At 53.4% G+C, this 6,000-nt stretch overlaps 1 non-coding gene across 1 annotated transcript; it reads left to right on the plus strand.

The window, feature by feature from the left end:
• The first annotated feature begins 5,592 nt into the window (after positions 1–5,592).
• LOC132248955 (5.8S ribosomal RNA) lies at positions 5,593–5,744 on the plus strand. The gene has a single exon (XR_009460425.1). It is a non-coding gene; the product is annotated as a 5.8S ribosomal RNA (ribosomal RNA).
• Positions 5,745–6,000: the final 256 nt, after the last annotated feature.

The raw sequence follows: 6,000 nt of genomic DNA on the forward strand, positions 1-6,000 counted from the left end.
GCAGTGCTTGGACTCCAAAATTAAGCAGAATTGATTTTTGTGTGTGTAGTACAAAAGTATAATACTGTTCTGTTTGCCCAAAACACTGTACCCCATTCAAAACAGCTTGCGCTTATAAAACACACAACAGTAAGGTAGGTATGCCATTCAAATTATACGCCCCATTCTGATCAGAGATGTTTCTATAAGATTTTACCATAAGTTTCCTGATCTTTTCCTTGACTTAGTTTCTCACTTTCAGATCCAAGTCTTGGTGCGTTTGCTAGAACTATTGAAAATTAGTGTTGAAGCATGCAGACATACTCTCTGCTTTTAATTGGCACTTGGTGCTGTGGGTAGAGTCCTGATTCCATGCTTGAGCGACACCATTCCAATAAAAAACTATTTCTTGTTAACCTGGTGCCTACATCAGTGCTTCTTAATTTTCATACTTAGGTCATTGACTTCTGAGTGTTTTTTTTGCCTGTGGGGGTAGTACATTTATATTAAATGTAGGTTAGGTGGACAATGGAAGGTTGTGCTGGCAATAATACTTCTGTGCTGCTGCTTGTAGCCTGGGATATATGTAAATGGAGGTTTGTTTCTGCCTGTTCAAATAAACAGAATCCTGACAGACTACTTTACCTGGAAAAATCTCAAGACCAGCCAGGTGCTTTGTTTTGACAAATTTCTGAAACTCGGTGGAAGTGGAGCTATGATACTCCCTGAAGGTGCGGGCTCTGGATTCTAATCCTACAACTCACTTGCTGGTGCCCATTGATTGGATTTTAAAACTGAAAAGTGTATTAACATTTAGCTGGGTTTTTGGTTGTAGCCTAAGGACATAGGCAGACGAAGTTCTTTGAGTAGATGTGATATCTTTTATCACATCTACTCAAAGAACCTTGCCTGCCTAATTAACATTTAGGAATTTAAATGTTCAAGAAGTAAGGGAATAGAAAAAGTTCAGTTCTTATATCATTTACTGACCCATATTACTCATCTATATAACTAACATTTTACAAATCCGTAGGTATGCAGACCCTTGTATTTTCTGCTCTTAAATTGATATGTGCCATGTATACAACGTCATAATAACATTTATTAGACCCATAATACTTCTGCTGACTTCCTCAATTTAAATTTGTAACTTTGACCCAAGTTGTATTTTGACATCCCTTTTGTTTCACAGAGGGGTAAAAACATGTTCTGGCGATAGAAGCTTCACAGAAGGAATGACAACTGCAACAGAGATTTTAAAAACCATGTATAAGCATAATGACTTCAATTCAGAAGCCCAGGTTCTCTCCCATGCTGAAATCCCTTTGGCATGGAAGAGCTTAGGGACTACTCTAACTCATGCCAGTTGGCTGCACTCCCTACAGGGCAATAACTCATTTGAGAATTAACAGCATGAAAGTATGCTGTGTTGTCATGACCCCTTCTGTTCTACATATGGCAAGGCAAGAGGTAAAACAGTTGGCAGAGAGGTTGATTATGTTGCTTTATGCCAGGTAAGACTTTTCTTATGATAGAGCAATACTGATAATCTGCATGTATTCTGCCAGATTCCAGCAGTTTGCACAGTCTAATCCAGCAGGAAATATCTGGAATAGAGGGGAGTTCTGGTCCAGAAACCTGCATTGAAACCTTTCTACAAAGAAAGTTGTCTGTGTAGGTATTAGCTTGGATACTTAATCGGCACTGCTAAAGGCCAGGCTGTGGAAAGCAGCAAGTGCACAGCAGCCAATTTGGCTTTCAGGGCCACGTGAGATCCATCCCCAAGAGACTGGGAACAGCTGGGCCATGGACCCTCAAGAATGGTGGGGTTCACGTGGGCTTTCGGCTTGCTCAGCCCACACCGGGGGAACAGAGAACGGAGAAGACTCAGCAACTGGTCCTGTCTGGGAGACCAGGCCCTAGGACGGTCTGGGGAACAGCACAGCCAGAGGGTAGGGAAGGGCAGGGAACAGCTGCAGGCAGACCTGGACATGTTGGACAAGTGGGCAGAAACCAACAGAATGCAGTTCATCAAGGAGAAATGCAAAGTGCTGCACCTAGGAAGGAAAAATGTGCAGCACACCTACAGCCTAGGGAATGACCTGCTGGGTGGCACAGAGGTAGAAAGGGATCTTGGAGTCCTAGTGGACTCCAAAATGAACATGAGTCGGCAGTGTGATGAAGCCATCAAAAAAGCCAATGGCACTTTATTGTGCATCAGCAGATGCATGACGAATAGGTCCAAGGAGGTGATACTTCCCCTCTATCGGGCGCTGGTCAGACCGCAGTTGGAGTACTGCATGCAATTCTGGGCGCCACACTTCAAGAAGGATGTGGATAACCTGGAGAGGGTCCAGAGAAGGGCCACTCGTATGGTTAAGGGCCTGCAGACCAAGCCCTACGAGGAGAGACTAGAGAAACTAGACCTTTTCAGCCTCCGCAAGAGAAGGTTGAGAGGCAACCTTGTGGCTGCCTATAAGTTCATCACGGGGGCACAGAAGGGAATTGGTGAGTATTTATTCACCAAGGTGCCCCCGGGAGTTACAAGAAACAATGACCACAAGCTAGCAGAGAGCAGATTTAGACTGGACATTAGGAAGAACTTCTTCACAGTTCGAGTGGCCAAGGTCTGGAACGGGCTCCCAAGGGAGGTGGTGCTCTCCCCTACCCTGGGGGTCTTCAAGAGGAGGTTAGATGAGTATCTAGCTGGGGTCATCTAGACCCAGCACTCTTTCCTGCTTATGCAGGGGGTCGGACTCGATGATCTATTGAGGTCCCTTCCGACCCTAACATCTATGAATCTATTAACAATGCAGACACTGCCATGACTTTTTGAAGATTTAAACATCATAACTCCACTCCCTGTCATCCCTAACTGAAATTCTTTCTTCATCTGGGACCAACCAACCTGAACATTTCAAGTGATGTCTGGCTTTTTTTTCCCCATTTTTTAGTCAAGTGGTGTCTTAATGGGCATTTAGAATGGGAATAGGATCATTTAAGGGTTTTGGGTCTAATTTTATGGAATGGAAAAAAACCTTCTCAAAGTCTACACCCAGAAAAGTAAAGTTTTTGTTTGTTTTTCCAAGAGGTCACCTCTCCTCACACGATAAAATCTTGCCCTTTCAACCCCAAGCTTGCTTAATACATTATACATGAAAATATCCACAGCTGAAAGTAACATTTAGAGGAGGGGTGGGCCAATTACCCCTGCTCTAAATGACCAAAAATGGCCAATCTGGCCAGCAGCCAGACTCCATTTCCCAGCAGCCCCTGCCTGCATGTCTGGGGCCGGTCTCCATGGAGACCTGAGCCACAGCTTCACTGTGAAAGCTCAAGGCTGGGGTTGCCATGGAGACCAGCCCCAGCCATGTTGGCGGAGGGTGCAGCAGAGCAGGGCATGGGGCTGCTCTGGAGCTGCTGGGATCTTGCAGTGGGGGCAGCTTGCTTCAGAGCCAGGGCAAAGCCATGATCTGCAGCCTACATGCTCTGGGCAGGGGTGTGCAAGCAGGGGATTGTGACTCTGCCCCTGCTCCAGACCAGGCTGTCACTGCTGCAAGGAGTGGAGGGCCAGGCAGGCCGGGGCCATCTCGAAGGGTCCCAGCAGGAACGCGGGGCCCTGGGGTCAGCATCCAGTGACCCCTCCAAGGGGCGGCTGACATGGGCTCGGGCAGCCGGGGCCCAGGCAGCCTCTACGAGGCCATGTCAACCTGGAGGTCCAGAAAGGGACCTATCCGGCGGGCCATGCCGGGCGAGAGTTCCAGGAGCCCAGCCACAATTCCAGCTTTGCCCCGGTGACCTGCCCGAGGACCAGGGCTATCTCGAAGGGTCCCAGCAGGTATGCGGGGCCCTGGGGTCGGAGCCTAGTGACCCCTTTGAGGGGCAGTTTGCCCAGGCCGGGGCGGCAGGGACCTGGGCAGCCCTCCACAAGGCCATGTCAACCCGGAGGTCCGGAAGGGGACCGATCCGGCAGGCCTGGCCAGGCGAGAGTTCCAGGAGCCTGGCCACAGTTCCGGCTTCGTCCTGGTGACCCGCCTGAGGGCCGGGGTGGCCAGGGGCTTCTGTGGGAGTGGCGGGGTTCTCCTGCAGGAGAACTGGGTTTACCTGGTGTCCGCTGTGGGACTTAGAAACATTTCACCTGGCCCACTCTCCTGTGTTGCAAGCGGTTGACCTGGGTCCCCCGGCGTGGCCCGAAAGTCCGTAAGGGGTCACTGTGAGCTCATTGCCTGACCGTTCGATCCAGGCAGGCGGATGCTTTTGGTGACTCACCCCGGTGGTGGGGCCGGGTGCCACATTCACAACACTCTTAGGAAATGTTCACAAAGATTTTCAGGAACACGGTTTTCAGGACCCTAAATGCCCATATTTGGTTCCGGAAGGGCTGTCAGAGAAACCTCCGGGGCACAGCCATGCTGCACCCAAGGGCCAAACCCCAGTTATGTGCCCCTCTGCCGAGAGGGGGATGGCAAACACTTTGGCGCGTGAGCTCCCGGTCTGAGTCCGGTTCTCCCGCCTGGCCCGACCCCCTCAGGCCATGGGCCCAGGCTGTGCCCCAGACGCCGCTCCTGCACCCCTTTCTCTGATCGATGTGGCAAACCCTCTTTGGGGGAGGGCCCTTTGTGGGCCGGCAGAACCCCTGCCGGTGTTCAAGCAAGGTGGTTACCTCTCCCCACAACTTTTCTTTTCCTCTCTACCGATGGATGTGGCAACTGCAGTCATGTCAGAGAGGACCCTTAGCGGATACTTCTCCCCCTTGTGTTTGCGGAGCCAGCTGGAGGGTGCAGGGCTCAGCTCCACGTCCCCCTCTGGCACCTGTCCCTCGCTCTCCCATCCGCGGGGGGCGAGGCAGCGTCCGGAAGCGGGGGTTAGGACCACCTGGAGTTCGGAACCATTTCCCTCACCCCCAGGTTACCAGGTACCTAGCGCTCCGTCCCCTTGCCTCGCCCTGCTCTGTGGGGCAGGCAGTGGGTGGGTGGGCAAAGGTTCAAAGACTCTTTCATCCCGAGGGGTCCATGCGGGCGGCCGTGGGAGGTCTGCCAAGGGAGGGCGGGCACGTGTGGACGTGCCCGTGCCCTCGGTGCTCCCTGCCCGCATGGCCCCCTGGATGAAGAGGGGTCACCCTGCCTCCCTCTCCACAGAGGGGCCCGAAAGGCCATTGCCCGTGGGCTGTGACTCCACCCCCGCCGCACCCCTGGGCGGGGCGAGGTCCGGCCAAGGGGAGTGGAAGAGGCATACAGTCCCAGGTGTGGGAGCACTGCAGAGCCACTGGAGCCGCGGCACACCTGGCCGTGCCCCCCTGAGCCGAGTGCCTGGACCAACCCCACAGCGGAGGGCTCACCTTTGCGGCCATGGCCCTTCCACGGGTTATTAAACCTCTCTCCTGTGTTCATCTGGTACGTAGGGCTCTCGCCGAGGGAAGTCAGGGCCCCCGGCTGGGCAGGAGTGCCTCCTTTCCTACGACCCCTGCCGGGTTCCTGTGGCAGGGGAGGAAGGCCAGCTTGGGGACCCCGTCCCGACCTCGCGTGGACCCAGGAGCCTGCCCTCCCTCTGGTATGGCTTCTGCCACGGGGCGAGGTGGCAACCATGGAAAAAAGCCTGTGCAAAAAAAGTGACAACTCTTAGCGGTGGATCACTCGCTTGTGCGTCAATGAAGAATGCAGCTAGCTGCGAGAATTAATGTGAATTGCAGGACACGTTGATCATCGACACGTTGAACACACTTGCGGCCCCGGGTTCCTCCCAGGGCTACGCCTGTCTGAGCGTCACTTGAAGGTCAATCGCCCGTGCGGTGCGTGTGGGGCCGGTGGCGCTGGCCATCCGGTCCCTGCCACTGCTGCGCACAGCTGGGGTGTCTCACAGGCAACCCGGGGTCCCTCGGGCCTACCACCACTTGCCCTCTCGGGAGGAAGCGGGGCGGCCCGAGCCCCCCGAACGCCTTCGTCCCCCTAAGGTCAGACACGATGCCCCGGAGCGCCTGCTTCAGGGAGCTCGTCCCGCTCATGGAGGACCATTGCGGCAGCA

The sequence above is a fragment of the Alligator mississippiensis genome, chromosome 2 (assembly GCF_030867095.1).
Source record: "Alligator mississippiensis isolate rAllMis1 chromosome 2, rAllMis1, whole genome shotgun sequence".
Lineage (NCBI taxonomy): Eukaryota > Metazoa > Chordata > Crocodylia > Alligatoridae > Alligator > Alligator mississippiensis.